At 47.3% G+C, this 19888-nt stretch overlaps 1 pseudogene; it reads right to left on the reverse strand.

The window, feature by feature from the left end:
* Nucleotides 1–6346: 6346 nt before the first annotated feature.
* Nucleotides 6347–7668, reverse strand: LOC107181099 (annotated as a pseudogene).
* Between the last annotated feature and the right edge of the window lie 12220 nt (nucleotides 7669–19888).

Raw genomic sequence — 19888 nt, forward strand, 5'->3', positions numbered from 1 at the left:
TTTCTGTTTTTTAAATTGGTACACGCAGGTTTGAGTTACAATCTGGTGTCATTTCCTTACTCCAATGTAACTCCCCTCCTATCCACCTCATTTATGTTATTATTGTCAAATATATGACATCTGTAGTTCAGCAATACATTTATATATGTGCTGTTTCTTTTTTCTTTTACTTAAAAAATTTTTAATGTTTATTTCTTTTGAGAGAAAGAGACAGACACAGAGTGTGAGCAGGGGAAGGCAGAGAGAGATGGAGACATAGAATCTGAAGCAGGCTCCAGGCTCTGAGCTGTCAGCACAGAGCCCGACGTGGGGTTTGAACCCACGAACCGTGAGGTCATAACCTAAGCCAAAGTTGGTCGCTCAACCAACTGAGCCACCCAGGCACCCCACATGTGTTGTTTCATACAACTGTTTTTTAAATCAGCTAAAAGAAGAAAGAAGAAAATAATATGTATTCTGGGGGGGGGGGGTGTAAATAATTACATAATTACTCTTTAACAGTGCTTTTTTATTTTTCATGTGGATTAGAATTTTCATTTGGATTTACTTCCTTTTAGCCTGAAAAGCTTCTTTTAGTATTTCTTATAAGATGGGTCTGCTAGAAGAAAATTGGCTCAGTTTTTGATTACCTGAGAATGTTTTTATTTCACTCTCATATTTGAAAGATAGTTTTGGCAGATATAAGATTCTGAGTTAAACAGTATGTTTCTTTCAGCACTTTGAATATGTCATACCACTGCCTTCTAGCCTCCATTGTTTCGGATAAGAAGTCGCCTGTTATCTTATTTGGATTCCTTTGTATGTGATAAGTCCATTTCTCTTGTTGCTGTCAAGATTTTGTCTTTGTTTTCAGCAGTTTTACTCTTGGTGTGGATTTCTGTGTACTTGTCCTGATTGGACTTGTCTGAGCTTCATGAATGTGTAGACTAATGTTTTTCAGCAACTGGGAAATTCTCGGCCATTATTTTTCCTAATATTATTTCTGTTTTCTCCTCTCCCTCTCCTCCTAGAATTCTATTACATGTTCGTGTACTTAAAGGTGTCCCAATTTTCTCTGAGACTCTTCCACTTTCTCCATTCTATTTTCTCTCTCTTCTTTGGATTGTGTAATACCATTAATCTGTCTTTAAGTTCACTAATTCTTCATTTGCTGGTTCAAATCTGTTATTTAGCCCCTCTAATAAAAATTTTCATTTCTTTTATTATACTTCTCCAGAATTTTCATTTGGTTCTTTTTAATACTTTACATGTCTATTGATATTGTCTATTTGGTGAAAGAAACATTGTCTTTGTATCTTCCTTAAGTTTCCGAAGCATGGTTTCTTTTAGTTCTCTGAACATATTTATAATGGCTGTTTTGAAGTCTTAGTCTGTTGCGTATGACATAATGACCTTCTTAGAAGCACTTTCTTTTTTCTTTATATCCTATGTAAATATATTCTTGTTTCTTTGTATGTCATGATTTTTTGTTGAAAATTAGACACTTTAGGTGATATATTACAGCAACTCGGATCACCCTTCCTCCTCTCGTGACTTATTTTGCTCTTTGTTTTGTGACCTGGCTAGGCAATTTTAGTGAAGTCTGCTTTCACCACATGAAGCCATCGCTGTTGCTCCTCTAGGGACAGAGCCTTGAGTGTGTACACAGTTCCCCGAGAATGGCAATGCCTTGGCAGGGCTCTCTCTGATCACCTCTTTCTCTAAGTTCCATCAGGCTGTCTTCATGTGATGTTACTCCCCATGCCTTCGGTGCAACTAATCACCAACAGCTTACGTTATAGTTTTTGACAATCCCCTGGGCCATGTGCTCCTCAGCAATCTGATCCAATTCAGTGTAGACAGGACTAGATTTTGAAGCCAGTCTTTGAGGTTTGTTTTGTCCTCAGGGTGTCTTCTTAGCCATTTATTTCTCTAGTTCTCTCTAGGCTTATGAACTAGATGACCTGTGGTTTAGCTTTTTGCTCCTAAGAGGAGCTGTTGTTGAAAGCCACCTTAAGCTTAAACTTCTCCATGATTTTTTTTTCTTTTCAAATAACATCGGTTCCTTCGTGGACAGCTTTGGAGCTCTCTTTTCTTATGGGAAGCCTCTTCTCCTAAACGATGTTTCTGACCCACTACTCTGGACCCCAAATGGGGCGGTAGCCTCTGCTCTGCACGACTCTTCTTTCTTGGTCTGGGAGCTCTGCCCTAATCTGGGGCAAGGGTGGTGAGGGCCCTAGTATTCTTGGCTGGCTGTACTTAAGGTAGAGCCTTTTTACTATGAGTGGAGGTTAGTGGAGGAAGGAGCTCCTGATACCTTGGCCACACTCACCAGGAATTCCTCAACTTGAAACTGGAGGGCATTAGAAATGCTGGTGGCCTGCCCTTCCTGGCGAGGTATATTAAGATTTGTTTGGGAGCTAAAAAGAAGGGAGGGCACCGTCTTCTTGGCCACATTTACCCAAAGTAGAGCTTCTATCAAGCTGAGAGTGAAGAAGGAAAGAAGGAATGGGCCATGGTTCAAATGCCACAGATTCTTGCTGTTCTTACCAAGTTTTAGTATGTTTCCTTGAATAAACTTTTCTTCATTTATTATATGCCCTCAGGACAATTTCCAGAGACTTTAAATAATTGTATTTTTAAAGTTTATTGATTTATTTTTGAGAGAAAGAGAGGAAGAGAGAGGATTCCAAGCAGGCTCAACACTGTCAGTGTGGAGCCTGAGATAGTACTCTATCTCATGACTGAGAGATCACAACCTGAGCTGAAATCAAGAGTTGGACACTTAACCAAATGAGCCACACAGATGCCCCAATAATTGGGTCTTTTAATAGCTTTTACCAGATTTGCTTTTTTTCCTCTAGTAAGTGAGTCCATGGAACTCCTCATGCTAACATCCAGCCATAACTTTTTAATGAACTGCCAAATTGTGTTTTGAGTGTTCGTACCATGTTATGTCCCAACTAGTCCCAGTTCTGCTACAGTCTCAGTCTCTGGTCAGTCTTTTCAATTTTAGTCACTCTCATAGGTATGTAGTGGTATCTCCTTATGCTTTTAACTTTATATTCTGATGGCTAATAATGTTGGGCATCTTTGCATATGTCTATTTGACATCCATATATGTTTATTGGTGAAGTGCCCGTTGAAAGCTTTTGCCCATTATTAAGTTGAATTTTTCTTTGAGTTTTGAGAATTCCTTATCTACTATCACTACAAGTTCTTTATTGGATATACGCCTTGCAAAGTTTTTCTCCAAGTCTGTAGCTTGTCTTTTCATTCTCTTAAGAGTGTCTATTGCATGGGGCGCCTGGGTGGCTCAGTCGGTTAAGCGTCCGACTTCAGCTCAGGTCACGATCTCGCGGTCCGTGAGTTCGAGCCCCGCGTGGGGCTCTGGGCTGATGGCTCAGAGCCTGGAGCCTGCTTCCAATTCTGTGTCTCCCTCTCTCTCTGCCCCTGCCCCGTTCATGCTCTGCCTCTCTCTGTCTCAAAAATAAATAAAACATTAAAAAAAATTTAAAAAAAAAGAGTGTCTATTGCAAAGTGGATGTCTTTACTTTTGATGAAGTCCAAGTTATTAATTTGTTCTTTTATGAATGGTGCTTTTGGTGTTGTAGCTAATAAATCTTTGCCTATCCCAAGATCATAAGGCTTCTCCTAAAAGTGTTATAGTCAGGGGCTCTGCTTTTAAGTATGTGATCCACTTTGAGTTCAGTTGTAGATACGAATTTGGGATGGAACATCAATTTTTTTCCCCTACTGACATCCAATTGTTTCAGTGTAGTTTGTTGAAAAGACTATCTTTCTTTCCTGAATTGCCTTTGAGCATTGTTAAAAGTTAGCTAACTGTATTTATATATTTGTGAGAATTGATTTCTGGACATTAACGTGCTTTACTATCTTTGTGCCACTATCATACCGTTCTGATTACTGTAGTTTTATAACAAGTCATGTGATGAGCTAGTATTAGTCCTTCAACTTTGTTTTTATTTTTTAGAGAAGAAGTTTGGTTTGGGGTCTTTTTTTTATATCTTCCATGTCTCTATTTAACTTTTTAAACACGTAGAATACAATTACAATAACTACTTTAATATTCTTCTCTGCTAACATTAATATGTTTCACTTCTGGGTCAGTTTTTTTAATTTTTGAGAAGAAAATGTATTTATTTTGAATTAATTTGAAAAAACAATTAATATTCCTAGAAATGGAATATGAGTCTATTACATTGTAGGTAGATTGAATGCAAGCACAAGTACAAAAAAGTCTCACTTTTGTACCCAGAGCATCTGAATACTTCAGGGACTGTGAAATCACGACCTGAGCTGAAACCAAGAGTTGATGCTTAACGGACTAAACCAGCAATAATTGGTGGCACCCCAATGATTTTGTATTTCTACAAATATTATTGAGCTTCATTATGGAACACAGTTAAGTTACTCAGAAACAGTTTGATGATTTGAGGTCTTGCTTTAAGATTTATCAAGTGAGGGGCGCCTGGGTGGCTCAGTCGGTTAAGTGTCCAATTTCAGCTCAGGTCACAATCTCGTGGTCTGTGAGTTCAAGCCCCGCGTCGGGCTCTGGGCTGATGGCTCAGAGCCTGGAGTCTGCTTCCGGTTCTGTGTCTCCCTCTCTCTCTGCCCCTCCCCCATTCATGCTCTGTCTCTCTCTGTCTCAAAATAAATAAACGTTAAAAAAAAAAAAAAGATTTATCAAGTGAGGCCAGAACAGCATTCAGTCTAGGGAAAATGACTCCCTAGCAACAAGCCAAGACTATTCTGTGTTGTCTTCACAGAGCCCTGTAAATCATGAGGGTTTCCACTCAGGCTGGCGGAAACAGACACTCTCCCAGGTCTTATGAAATCTCTGGACACCATTGCCTCTAATCCTCTCAGGTGGCTCTTTCTCCATCCTTGAATAGCTTTTTCACATGTGTATACTGATCCATACTCTGGTACATCCTTGAAGGGAGCCCTCTGAAGTTCTTTCTCCATGCAGGTCTCTACTCTCTAGTATCTTGTGCTACGACTCTCACCAGTCTCATCTTTGTCTCTCAACTCAGACCGCTGGACTCTATCTTTTCCCTCTCCCTGCACCATGACCTAGAAACTGTCAAAGGCAGTAAGCTGGAGTAGTCATGGGGCTCACCTCCTTTGTTTCCTGACTCATAGAGATCAATCACTTTTCTTCATTGCTTGATGTTCAATGTCTTGAAAAAACCATTTTTTTCATACGTGGTATTTATTTTTTGGTTATTTCATATGGGAGGGTAAATCTGGACTCTGTTACTCTATGTTGGCCAGAAGCAGAAGTCTTTTCATTGTTTAATTTCATAAGTTAATCTTCATAAAAAATAATTACCTTGAGGGGGCACCTGGGTGGCCTAGTCGGTTAAGTGTCTGACTTCAGCTCAGGTCATGATCTCGTGGCTCATGAATTCGAGCCCCATGTTGGGCTCTGTGCTGACAGCTCAGAGCCTGGAGCCTGCTTCAGATTCTGTGTCTCCCTCTCTCTCTCTCTCTGCCCCTCCCTTACTCACGCTCTGTCTCTCTCTCCTTCAAAAATAAATAAACATTAAGAAAATAATCACCTTGGGAGGTAAGGAGGGTGGGCTGGAAGGCTAGAGTTTAAAGGGGCTGGATCAGACTCAGAGATGAGTGTGGAGGCAAGAAGAGAGAGACCAGGAGATGTCCATTCAGGCACACTGGGATTTGACTCATGATTCCTAGTCCAGGAAGGTTTCTGCTTTTGCAGCCAGTGTCCCAGTCTTGTGGCTCAGGGTTGTTTGAGACTTGGAAGGAAGAGTTCTATGTAGAACTTTGCCTGGGGCAAAGGACCTATTTCTGGCCCCTTTGGCATCTGAACAAAGCACTTTCCCAGGCTTATCTTCTCCCAGGTATCGTTCTATCCCCCACTTATGGTAGGCGGGAACATCTTAAGGCCTGGCAAATGGTGTGGCCACAGCCAGGAGCTACCAGCATGCTCCAGCTCTCACCTAAGGCTGCCAGCACAATCTTGATGGCTGGCAGTGATTCCTCATATAAAAATACAGTGGTTCCAGACCTATTTCTTTTCTTTTTTTTTTTTTCCTCATCAAATTTTTGTTTTAATGGGCCTCAAAATTCTGTGACAGACCTTTGGTCAAGTTGTTTCCATTAAAAAGTACTGATTTTAAAAACTAATAACTTGAAACTGCCACACACACCACACACACAAAAAAATGGTCCACAAAACATTCTCCTTTGCTTCTGAAGGTTTTACAATGCATTGTTATCATCAACCGGTCTTTTACTATCGTACTTAAATGGCCATCTGGCGCAAATAGTTGTGACACCGTTCTTCGGCCACTGATCAAGGCAGGTATGGGCATAATATTCATTTAGCTTTCTGAGCTTCCTGGGCAGACTTGGTGACCTTGCCAGCTCCAGCTGCCTTCTTGTCCACTGCTTTGATACCACCCACAGCAACCTTCTGTCTCATGACACAAACAGCAAAACAGCCCAGAGGAGGATAGTCAGAGAAGCTCTCAACACACACACAGGCTTGCCAGGAACCATATCAACAATGGAAGCATCGCCAGATTTCAAGAACGTGGAGCCACCTTCCAGCTTTTTTCCAGAACCACGATCAATCTTCTCCTTCAGCTCAGCGAACTTGCAGGCGATGTGAGCTGGGTGACAGTCCAGCACAGGTGTGTATCCAGCACTGGGATGGCCTGGATGGTCCAGGATAATCACCTGAGCCATGAAGCCAGCTGCTTCCATTGGCGGGTCATTTCTGCTGTCACCAGCCACATTGCCACGACCAACATCTTTAACAGATACGTTCTTGACATTGAAGCCCACATTGTCCCCAGGGAGAGCCTCACTCAAAGCTTCATGGTAGGTTCCAACAGACTTTACTTCAGTTGTAGCATTGACCGGAACAAACGTGACCACCATGCCTGGTGAACACCAGTCTCCACTCGACCCACAGGGACAGTACCAATACCACCAATTGCGTAGACATCTGGAGGGGCAGACGCAAGGGCTTGTCAGTTGGACGAGTAGGTGGCAGAATGCAATGCAGAGCTTCAAGCAGTGTGGTTCCACTGTCATTGCCATCTGTACGGGTGACTTTCCATCCCTTGAACCGAGGCGTGTTAGCACTTGCTCCAGCATGTTGTCACCTTTCCAATCAGAAATTGGCACAAATGCCACTGTGTGGGGGTTGTAGCCAGTTTTCTGAATGTAGGTGCTGACTTCTTTAATGATTCCTTCGTACCTGTAGGGTGGCTCAGTGGAATCCATTTTGTTAACCCCAACAGTAAGTTGTTTTACATGCCAAAAGGGCATGCTCATGGGTCTGCCCGTTCTTGGGGGTGCCTGGTTCAAATTTGCCAACATAACCAGCAACGATCATGACAGCACAGTCAGCCTGAGACGTGCCTGGACTCATATTTTTGATACAGTCTCTGTGTCCTGGGGCATCAATGCTGGTCACATAACACTTACTAGTCTCAAGCTGCCACAGGGAAATCTCAATGGTGATAATCACGTTCACATTCAGCTTTCAGTTTATCCAAGACCCAGGCATACTTGAAGGAGCCCTTTTCCATCTCAGCGGCCTCAGATTAGATGACCAGTAGTAGTAGACTTACCTGAGTCTACATATCCAATGACGACGATGTTGATATGAGTCTTTTCCTTTCCCATCTTGTTTTAGGTTTAGCGGTGGTTTTCACAACACCTGTGTTCTGGTGGCAAACTCATTGTGGAAAAGGTCTGGACCTATTTCCTAAAAAGTCTTTCTTTCTTCTTCAATTCCTTTGGAGCTCTTGTCAAAAAATCGGTTAACCCTATAAGGGTGGATTTATTTCTGGACTACTGTCTATTCCATTGATCAGTTTTTCCATCCTTTTGCCAATGCCATAATGAGTCTTGACATAGTGTAAGTCTACCAATCTTTCCCTTCTTTCTCAAGATGGCTTTGGATACTCTAGCTATGTCACATTTCTATATAAATTTTAGGATAAACTTGTCAATTTCTAAGAGCACTGCTGAGATTTTGATTGGGATTGTATTAAATCTATGATCAATTTGGGAATTAACGTCTTAGCAATGTTGTCTTTCAACCCAAGAACATGGTATTTATCTACATTTATGTAGGTCTTCCTCAATTTCTGTTAGCCATGTTTTGTAGTTTTCAGTGAACAGTTCCAGTACAACTTGGGTTAAGTTTTCCCCTAGTCATTGTACATTTTTGATGCTTCATAGATAGTATTGTGTTTTTTTAAGAATCATATTCTAATTATTAATTGATATTATATGGAAATATAATTGATTTCTCTATAATGACCTTGTATCATGAAATCTTGCCTAATTCATTTACTATTTCTAGTAGATTTTTTTGGTAAATTCCTTAGACTTTGCTATTTACACAATGTGTCCTCTGAAAAATAAAGACATTTTTTTTCTTTCTTTCCAATCTCTATGTATTTGATTTCTGTTTTATTACCTTATTGCACTGGCTATAACCTCAAGTACAATGTTAAATAGAAGGAATGAGAGCAGACATCCCTTTTCTCTTTTCATTCTAAGAAGCAAAGTATGCAATGTTTCACCATTGCATGTGATGCTAATTGCTGGTTTCTTATAGATATTCTTTATCAGATTGAGGAAGTTTCCTTCTGTTTCTAGAATTTGCTGAGAGGTTCCTCCATGTCCTCCAAATCATGGGATTTGGACAGGTGTTGAATTTTTCAAATGTTTTTTTCTATATTTATTGATGTGATCATATATTTTTTCCTTCATTCTATTAATGTGGTAAATTATACTGATTTTTTAAATATTAAAGCAACCTTGCATTCCTGGTATTGACATGTGTGCACTTAGATACATATGCACGCACACACACACACACACACACACACACACACTTTTCCTGCAATTGATTTGCTAATATTTCCTAAGGATTTTGTGTCTATATGCTTAAAGAATATTGGTCTGTAATTTTCTTTTCTTGTAATGTCCTTTGCTAGTTTTTTTATTAAGGTTATGATAGCCTTCTATAATGGTTAGAAAGTTTTTCCTCCTCCTGTATTTTCTGAAAGACTTCGTGTAAGTTTGGTATTATTTCTTCCTTAAATATTTGATATAATTCCCTAGTGAAGCTATCTGAGCCTAGAGTTTTCTTTGTGGGGAAATCTCAAAGTGTTAGTAAGTATAGGGCTATTCATGTCTACTGTGTGTGTGTGTGTGTGTGTGTGTGTGCGCACATCCACATGAAATATGGAATTGTGCCTTTTGAGGAATTTGTCCATTTTATTTAAGTTGTCAAATATATTGGCATAAGGTTGTCCATAACATTCCTTTATTGCTGTTTTACTGTCTTCAGGACATGTAATTACATCCCCTCTTTCATCCATAATAACAGCAGCTTGTATTTTCCCTTTTTCTTTAATTGAGCTAGTTAGGTGTTTTGTCAATGTTATTGATCTTCAGATAACCAACTTTTTTTTTTCTTGATTTTCTCTATTGTTTATTTTCTACTTTATTGACTTCGGTTCTTGTCTTTATTATATCCTTCTTTCTATTTTGGTTTTAATTTGTTCTTTTTTAAATTCTTAAGGTGGAATTTAGATGATTGTATGTATTTCTTCTGTTGGCATTTCAAGCTGTAAATTTCCCTTTAAGAACAATTTCTGCTTCCTTCCATAGATTTTGATATGTTTTAGTGTTCACCACTTCAAAATATTTTCTGATCTCCTTTGTGATTTCTTCTTTGACCCATGGATTATTTAGAAGTGTGTTACTTTTAAAGATCTTCTTATTAACTTCTTATGGATTTCTTAATCTCTAGTAATGGCTAGAGAACATACTCTTATTGCAATGCTTTTTAACAGAGTATGACTCATTTTGCTGAACTTCCATATGCATTTAAAAAATGTGAGTTCATCAGTGTTGTGGTTTATAGATGTCAACTGTGTCAATTTGGCTTATGATGTGCAGATCTTCCATCTCCTTATTGATGGCTCCTCAGTTACTCCAAGAGGAAGGTTACGTCTCTATATCTGTGATCCGTGGGTGTGTCTATTTCTTTAGTTCCTCAGTGTTTGCTTCTCTGCATTTTGAACATCTGGTTGTTTGGGGCATTCATGTTCAGAATGGCTGTATCTTCCTGAAGAATCTACTTTTATCGTTATGAATCAATTCTCTTTCTCTACAGACATGTCAAAATCCTTTCTACTTTCCCATGTATTTGTCATTGTTGGCACTCCTCACTACTTCATGTAAGTAGGCTTACATCTGCTATTATAGCTGTTGAGTCCAAAGAGCTTCCTTTAACATTTATGGTAGTTTAAATCTGCTGTAGATGAATTATCTCAGCTTTTGTTTGCATGGAATGTCTTTATTTTCCCTTTATTTTTAAGGGGTGATTTTGCTGGCTATAGAATTCTAGATTGAATTTTTTTGCCGCATTTCAAAGATGTCACTTTATTGTCTTGTTTCTGATGATAACTCAGTGGGAGATTTTACTTTGAAGCAACTGCTACACCCAATGTGGACCTCAAACTCACAACCCTGAGATCAAGGGCCACATGCTCACCAACTGAATCAGTCTTTAATTTGCTTTTTAACCATTTAAATATGAGGAGTCCTAGCGTGGGTTCCTCTTTTTTTTTCCCCCCTGTTTATCCTGCTCAAGTTCCATTGTGCCTCTTACATCTTTGGGTCTATGGTTTTCATCCAATTTTGAAACTTTTCTGCCACTATTTCTTTAAGTATTTTTCTACCCCAATCTCTCTCTCTTCTTTTGGGACTTAATTTTACACACGTTAGACTAATTGATATTTTCCGCACAATTCTGAGACTCTGATTATTTTCTGACATCTCGTTCTCTGTGTGCTTCAACCAGATAGTTCTATCACCTTGTCTTCAAGTTTACTGATCTTTCTCCTGCAGAATCCAATTGCTAATAAATTTCACCTTGCAAGTATTTTATCAGCTCTAGAATTTTCACTTGATTCTTCTCTATAGTTTCATGTTCCCTGATGAAATTCCACTTTTTTTCATGCTTCTACTTTAAATTTTTTAATGTTTATTTATTTTTGAGAGAGAGAGAGCAAGAGAGCACATGCACTTGCATGCACACATGCACACAAGTGGGGGAGGGGCAGAGAGGGAGGGAGACACAGAATCCAAAGCAGGATCCATGCTCTGAGCTGTCAGCACAGAGCCTGATGCGGGGCTTGAACTCACTAACCATGAGATCATGACCTGAGCCAAAAGTTGGATGCTTAACCAACTGAGCCATCCAGGACCCATTCACTCTTCTACTTTAAGTTCTTGACTGTAGTATAATAGATAATACAGTATCGCAATCATTTAAAGTCCTTGTCTGTTAATCAAACATATGTTTTATTTCTATGTCTGTTTACTCTTTCTTTCTTTCTTTCTTTCTTTCTTTCTTTCTTTCTTTTGTTCTTTCTTTCTTTTGTTCTTTCTTTCTTTCTTTTCTTTCTTTCTTTCTTTCTTTCTTTCGTTCCTGGTTATAGGTTCCCTTTTCCTGCTTTTTGTATGTCTAGTAATTTTTTATTGTGTTTCAAGCATTGTGGATGCTATGCTGTTGAGAACCTGGATGTTCTCTTTCTTTAGAGAGTGTTCACTGGTTTTCTGACAGGCCATTAGTTTATCAGCAGATGAACTTGATTCCATTGAGGTTTGCTGGTAGGCATTTTAGGGAGGGCCTAGAGTAGCCCCTCATAACAGTGAGGCAGAACACCATGTCATTGAGCCCTCCTGGATCCCCCCTTCAGCTCTCAACTACCCACCAGCCGTTCTCTGCTAACCCCAGCAGAGCGCAGCCCTGTGCATTTCTAGCCAGTATATTCTGCCGAGATGCTGAGGTGCTCTCGGAAAAATTCTGGTGCATCCCTGCAGTCTTCTCCTTCCCACTCCTTGCCTTGCAGTTCTCTCCACCTCAGCAGTCCCGAGCACCACTGTGTCCCCCCTTCCCAGGACGCTGTCTGTGTAGGTTCCATATCCCTGTGCCACAGCTGGGTGAGTGCATCAGACAGAAAGCCAGGTTGTGGAGCTCACCTTGTGTGCTCTCCTTCTCTTGAGAATTACAGTTCTCCTTTGTGTGAGGCCTAGTGTTCGGAACAGCTGCCTCATATATACTTTATCTAGTTTTAGAGTTGCTTGTGGGGGAGGGGTAAATCTTCCACTCGGGACTTCATCATGACCGGAGCTGGAAATTGAGACCTTCTCTTTATTGTTCATCTTGTACATGTGACCTCTTTTTTTTCACCTTGTGCATGTATTATCTTTATATCAAATATTTAATGATGGCATAAAAAATCTTGGTGCAGGCAGCACTCGGCTCACCTGTTGGCTTGTGCTTTGGCTTACAGACCGCTTGCCTATCAGCAATTACACGGGTTGCCTTGAATCCCTCCTTTTCATTGGGAGTTTGGAATGAGCTAGCCTTTAGTGCCAGTGTTGGTTCAGCCACTTACTAGCTCTGTGGCCTTGGGTAAGCCGCCTACTCTCTCTAATCTCCAGTTTCTTCTGGGAAAAATATAAAGGATAATCCCTCCCTCATCAGGTAGCTTTGAAAAGCAGAAGAAATCATTCCTCTCAAATGCCTACCACAGTGCAGGCTACAGTACAGGTGTCCAGAGAGTTTTTTCCTTTCCTTTCTTCTTCCTCACCCAGGACTTGAGCAAGGGAGAGCCCAGTCCAAGCCTGGAGCTTGACCTTTCTCTCTTTACAATCTTCACCTTGAGACAGTGGGTACAGGAGACCATCCAGGCCCTGCAGGCACACCCCTGGGTGGAAGGACGGTGGGTGGGTGGATTACGGACAGATGCATGCATAGATGGGGGAATTAATGAATGTGCAGCCCGGTGGCCTCTGTAGGGTCTGAGCTCTTGGAGGCAGGGCCACACCTCCTTTGTCCTGTGCAGCAGGAGCCTTGGTACGAGGAATGGGCTTCCATTTCCCTGTTTCACCATCTCATTTGGGAGCTGAGGACACCGGTTTCATCTACCAGATTTCATTCTGTGCCCCCCACAGGGTCTGCAGTAGGCCCTTCAGTGACTCTAGAATAGAATCCCAGCTCCTCACCCTGACCACAGGCCAAGGACCTCACCACCCCATTGGAGCCCGCATGCCCACACCCAGAGACATGGACATCCTTGCTGTCCCCAGGTATGCTTAGCCCAACTCGGCCTCATGACAGCTGAGCAGATGGGCTTGGTTAACCCAGTCCTTTCAGGTGGTGGACAGTCCTACAAGCAGAATAAGACGGGGTTATAGGGCAGAGGGGTCAGGCAGAAGGGGCTTCCAGCAACATCAGCCCCGGGCTAGGCCCCTCCTTCTCTCCAGGGCAGAGGCCTTTGCTGTAGGACCCAGCTGAGGACCCACTGCAGGAAGTGCCCAGGGTCCCAGGAGGAGTGGGGAGTCACAGGGGCAGGAGGGTGCTGGCCAGCCACGTGGTAAAGGGGCAGGACATTATAACCCATTTGTTCATTGATTATGCTTTTCCTAAGCACCTACTACGTATCAGACACTGTCCTGGGCACCGAGGGTAAAGTAGTGAACAAATCAGACAGCTGCTGCCTTCAGGAGTTTTCACTTTTGTCAGGGAGGCAGACAATAGACAGAGGAACCCATGAGTACATAATGTAAAGGGAGGGCAGGGCAGGGCTGGGAGGAAGACAAAATGGGGCAGTGGTCAGGGCCCTCCAAGTGGAGAAGGAGCCAGCCCTGCAGTCACTGGGTCAGGGGTGTCCTGGGCAGAGGAAACAGCAGTGCAAAGACGGTGAGGCAGGAACAAACACTCGCAAGAGATGGCTGGAGCCTGGGAATGAGGGGAAGGACGGGGTTTGACGTGCCGAGGGTTTAAGAGCATAAAGTAAGTGGCCAAAGTTGGAAAACTGGGGTATTTCAGGTCAAAAAGTCAGATTCCCATCGTCTCCTAGAATTGGACGTTGCTGGTGTCCTCAGGCCCATTGGCTGGAGATGAGAAGCCCTGCCCCTCCCCCAGGACTGGGCACCGGCCTCCCTCCTCCCCCAGCTGGGCCTCGTTGCCGTCCTCATTGGTCCTGGTCGTGGGTAACGGGTGGGCTCTGCCCACACAGGCCCTGAACCCAGGCCCCTGCCCCTCGAGGCACCTGTGCCGCCCCCTCCCCCGCCCTCACTGCTCCTGCACCCGACCCACCCAGCAGGCTCCAGCCTGTCCTCTGCTTCTGCCTTCCCGCTTGCTGCTTCTCCTCCGCCTCCTGAGCCCAGCTCAGCTCAGCTCTGGCCTGCAGGCCTGCAGGCTCCTCATCCCTGGAGGCATCCTGGACAGGCTGTGCCCTGCCCTGTGGCTTGCCCCCTCCCCACCCTGGGGAAAGACCGGCCTTCCTCTCTTGGGAGGGGCATGAGCTCCTGGGCCCCTCACATCCCCCCCCCCTCCTGTCACTTGCCTTATCATCTGGTGCCCTCAGCGACTTAGCTGTCCCGTGCTGGGAGGGAGGGGCCGAGCGACCTGCAAGGGGGCGTGGCTTGGCAGGCCTCAGGGAGGAGCCCCCTCCTTCTGAGCCATTTGGGGCCTTGAAGGTTTGGACGGGGAGGGCCAAGGTCTGGCTGAGGTGGAGAATGGAGCATGGGGACAGATGTGGTGGAGGCAGGGAGAAGGTTCCCTGTTCCCGTTGGGGTCAATGGAGACAGCAGAGGGAGAGGGGCGTCTTGGCCGAGTCCCCCACTTGTTGCCTGTGAACCCTTCATCCTGTCCTCATCTGAAGGGCATGGCCGAGACCATCCCGTCCACCCTGCTCCGTGCCCTCAGACACACACGCGTGCCAGGGAGTGTAGGTCCGGGCTCCCAGCCCCCAGCTGCATGCCAGACCCGGGACCACGTGACATGGGCACTCACCTGCATCACACACCCAAGTGACTTCCTCAAACACCCTGCTTCCCCAGCGGACCATGAGAGAGTCATTAAGACAGAGCAGGACTTTATAAACGTGGCTTAAGGTTAAGTACGCAAGAAAATCTCTGTAATTTCCCGCCGGGCAATGGGGATGTTGTCTGATTCCTACAGGCCATAATTTTTGGGAGAGAAACGTTTTTTCCCCCACAAATGATGGGAAGTTGGTGGTTACGGTTACGGCTGGCTGTTGACGTTGGGAAGCTGTTCTGATGCCCAGAATCCCACCTACCTCAGCTAAATGGTATCTTTATGAAATTAGCAGAACGCGGCTGCACCGAGGGGAGGCAAAAAAGAAAAAAATGAGCTTTCAAATTTTAAGTATAATTGGAAAACTGACCTTTGGAAAATATTTTCCCACCCCAGCCCCACACTGGGGAAGAATGGGCGCTTTATGCTGAGGGTGAGTGGCGTCCTTGAAGAATTAGCGGGTCTCTCTGGAGGTGGAAGCCGAGTGGAGTGGTGTGAGGGGTTGTGGGGTCCCTGAGGGCATCTTTGGGTTACAGGGCTGGGGGTCGCTGACCCCCAGAGGGCTGGGGACTCCGAGGCTGCCCTGGGCTGGGTGCATCAGAGAGCGGCCGAAGACGGGCCCTGCCCAGCGGAAAGCACCTGGTGGGGAGCGGGAAGCCTGCTGGGTGCTGGCCTCCCGCACCGCTGTCCCCCCAGCCCTGATATGTCAGAGAGGAGGCGTCAGGGATGGCGCAGTTGGGCTCTAGACTGATGGAGACAGGGTGACGTTGAATGTGCAGGTGGACAAGACAGGAAGGGGTCAGCCGGGCTTCCAGGGAGGACGTGCTCCAAGAAGCTGGGGTCACGGGTACAAAGAGGCCTGATACCATCCGGCATTGTGGCAAATGTCCTTTCAAGCCTCGAATGCACAGTTACATCACCTCTGAGCCTTGGCCTCGTCATCTCTAAAATGGGCGATAAGAGGCGAGGAGCCAATGACAAGGGGCCAATCTGGAGAGAGCCACAATGTCCCTCCTGCTGTTCGGGGCGTGAAGCCTGCCTGTCCGGCTCGTGGCTCTACCCGCCTGCACCGCGGCTCTGTCTCTGAGTGGACGCTTGCCACACTGATGAGCACCCCGAGGTCCTGCGGGCTGGCACGGACCCACCAGGACTCCTGCCTCCCGGTGACCTCTGGACCTCTGCTCCTGGGCTGCAGTCTCAGGCCCCTGGCCAGCCTGAGGGCCCTTTTGCTCTTTCCATGGTCAGCCCAGAGGCCGTGCAAAGTGTAAGAGCGTGACCCCTGGGCTGTCCTGGGGCCTCTGCAGGGAGGAGCCGCCAGCCCTCCTGGGGGATGGACCAGACCCCTCCTCAAATCTGGCCTGGGTGCTGCTTTGTTTCCAGATCCGGCTGTGACAGGGCATTTGTTTGAGGCTTCCCTCGCCAGCACGCACACCCGAGTGGTTGTGTGCCTCAGTGGGCCCCCGGTGCCTGGTCTGAGCCCCTCCCCAGGGACAGGGTTCACGGGCCTTGCTGCCCACAGTGCTCCAGGCACACCTCTGAGTGTGCTCCCTGTAGAACCCGCTGTGACTTCTCAAGCTCAAGGAGGGGGAGATACAGCTAGCCCCGTTTCCCCGTGAGGCCCTACCACCCGGATGGTGCCGAGAGGGCGAGAGGCAGAGCTGGGTTGGCCCAGGGCCTGGCTGCTGTCTGTGTCTTCAAGGCAGTCCAGCTCTTGGTGCCTCCTGGGGGCTGCCGTACCTGGCTTACTGCTAGGCGGGAGATGTGCTGTGATGGGGGACACAGTGGCAGCTACTAAGTGCCAGTGGCAGCTACTAAGTGACTTAAACCGGTTGGTTTGCAAGAAGCCTGGGGACAGGTGGTGGGAAGCAGCCGGCAGGGCCACCCCCGACCCCAAGAGCAGGTTCCGGCCTCCTTCCTCTCCCTCTACGGGGGTGTCTGCCCCTGTCACCTCTCTCCCTGCAGCTGCACTGGCCAGTCCCTCCAGATTCTCGGGTACCGTGGTAATGAGCTGGTCTGTGCTGCCTCCTTGGCGGGAACTGTTCTAAGCACTTGGCACCCTTTCCATTCCCTCCTCATGACCCCATGCACGTGCCATCGTTACCCTGCTTACTGATGGGGGGACCGAAGCACCCCCAGTCACGCCCCCACCCCCCCCCATCCCAAGAGCCCTGGCCTGGGAAGCCGAGCAAACACACAGTGCAGGTTTCTCACTCTTTCCTCCTTGGAAGGCGAGCGCTAATTACCCTTCACGCTTTCTCCTCTGTAATTGTCTCAAGACAGGAGTTTAGTGGCCAAATGTGAGTAGAAACAGCCTCAGGGAGAAAAGCCAAAAGCACATGCTCTGGGAGCTAAACTAAGGACTTTATGGGCACGACCGGGAGCCCATCCCACAGAGGGGGAAACCGAGGCCCGCGGACAGGGGACCAGGCCCCGCTCCGCTGCAGGGGCCGCGCGGGGCAGCTGGTTGGGCAGCGCAGCGATCCATGTCGCGCATTGCAGGTCGCTGGCGAAGGCCCCCAAAGACAACGCACGTTTCCTTGAAGCTAATTGCTTTAGTTTGAGGTAATATTGGTCACAGAAACACCAGCAGTAACCTTTGGTCTTGGCAAATTCTCCCCTCAATCACGGAACGTAAACAGCGATAAACGAGGGCTTTTTAAGGCTTTCTTCATAATGCGTAGCACATGCATTTGTTACTCAATCTGCCTGCGCTCAGCCCGAAACCTGAGCGCCAACAGGAGGGGAGCCGCAGCCCAGCGGGGTCAGGGCTCCCGGGAGACAGCCCAGCCCAGCCTGCCTCCTGCCTCCCCCCCCCACTCCCTGCCCCCATCCTCCTCCCTGCTCTCCTCCCCCTGCCTCCCCTCCTCCTCCCTCCTCCTGCTCCCTCCTCCCTCCTCTTCCCTCCTCCTGCTTCCTCCTCCCTCTTCCTCCCTCCTCCTCCCTCCTCCTCCCTCCTCCTCCCACCCCCTCTTCCCCTCCTCCTCCTTCCCTCCTCTCCCTTCCCCCTTCCTCTCTCCCTTCCCCCTTCCTCTCTCCCTCTTCGCTCCTCCCTCCTCCCTCCTCCCTCCTCCTGTTCCCTCCTCCCTCTTCCTCTCTTCTCCTCCTGCCACTCCCTCTTCCCCTCCTCCTCCTTCCCTCCTCTCCCTTCCCCCTCCTCTCTCTCCCTCCTCCTGCTCCCTCCTCCCCCCTCCTCCCCTGGTCCCCTCTTCTTCCCTCCTCCCCTCATCCTCCCTCCTCCCCTCATCCTCCCTCCTCCCCTCATCCTCCCTCCTCCCCTCATCCTCCCTCCTCCTCTCCCTTCTCCCTCCTCTCTCCCTTTCTCCTCCTCCCTCTCCTTTCCCCCTCCTCCCCTTCTCCCTCCTCTCCTCCTCTTCTTTCCTTCTCCCTACTCCTCCCTCCCCTCCTCCCCTCCTCCCCCCACTCCTCTCCATTCCTTCTCCTAGGGGGAGAGCAGAAGTTTCTCTAGTTGGTCTCTCTCTCTCTTTTACTCTGTCTCCCTGTGTCTCACCTCCCTCTCTTCTCCCTCTGGCCTCCATCCCTCTCAGTCCATGAAATACCGCAGGACATTAAAAGTGCACACTGCCCTCAATCCTGCCCTGCCCTGAGGGCCACCAGCCTTGGGGCACCTTCTGCCCTTCTTCCACCTGCTCAATTTGCTGGAGCTCCAGACACCGGACTTCAGCCCCTCCCCTCCCCTCCCCTCCATCCCTCCCCCTCATGGGGCACGCAGTCTACTTATTTCTCCGTCACTCTCTCCCGGGCTTGGACGTGGTCTGTGGAGCACGTGAGCCTGCTCCTTCCTGCAGACTCCCTAACTTCAGCAGTAAAGGAGCTGATAGGGGCGGGTGGGGAGCTCCTGGGGGAGTCCCCGGAGGGGGAGGGGAGGTGTCGCAGACCTGGTGGCCAGGCTGAGGTGCCGACCTGAGTTCCATCTAGGAGCTCAGTGGGGGCTGGGGATCTGTGCCCTTCCCATGGCCCGGGGGCCCCCGGGTGTGCTGCACCCCATTTGCCGGGCTTGGGGGTTGCCCAGGCAGGGGCTGCTCCAGGAAGGGAGCCAGAAGGGCTCATGCTGCTCAAATGTCAAGCAAATTGAAAATTGAGGCAATTTAGGTAAAAGGCAGCTCTCCAGCAGCACTCACTCTAGTGAGCTGGAGAGAGATCTGAAAGTGATTTCTTGAGGGGCCTAGGTCCAGGCCCGTCCCCCCTCGTCCCTCATCCCCGGAGGACAGCAGAGTCTGGGGCCGCCTCTCCTCAGGGCTCCTGGGCACCTGACCTGGCCTAGAAAGTGCTCTTGTTCCTGGGGAAGTTCCTGCAGACGCCCCTCCTTTCCAGAGGCCGCTTGGCCAGGGGGCATCTCCCCACCCTACCTCTGACCTCTGACCCAGAGTCCCTGAAGCACCCTCCTCCTCTGCATCAGAGGTATTACATGGTTCCCCAATTCCCCCAAACAAAGCTGAGACCACCGCTCATTCCTTCAGGGAACCCTGCCCAGCACCTGCTGCCTGTGTCCCCCGGACAGGATCCTCTGAGGACAGGCCCTCGGCCCTGAGCCTCGGTCCCCGGGGAACCTCGTCTTCCTCATCTGTCAGAGGGTCATAAACTCCCCAGACTTGTTGGGGGACTCAGCGAGATGAAGCAGACAGTGCTTGGCCCTCACACAGCAGGTGTGGGACAGGGAAGACAATGGTGAAGGGGTGTGGGTGGCCCTGCCTGTGTGTGTATTGTGTGCCTGTGTCCTTACACATGTGTGCACATGTGTGTGTCCGTGAGTGCATGTGTTCGTGTGTGTGCTTACATTATGTGTGCATGTATGTTTGTGCATACTGTGTGCCTATGAATGTGTCTACAAGTGTGTGTGCACATGTGTTATGTGTGTGTGCGTGTGTGCTTCTGTTGTGTGTGCACGTGTTTGTGTGTGCAATGTGCATATGCGAGTACTTGTGTATGTGCGCCTTCATCGCTCGCTTTATCACACCAGCCCTGCGG

Source organism: Panthera tigris, chromosome D4 (assembly GCF_018350195.1).
Source record: "Panthera tigris isolate Pti1 chromosome D4, P.tigris_Pti1_mat1.1, whole genome shotgun sequence".
NCBI lineage: Eukaryota > Metazoa > Chordata > Mammalia > Carnivora > Felidae > Panthera > Panthera tigris.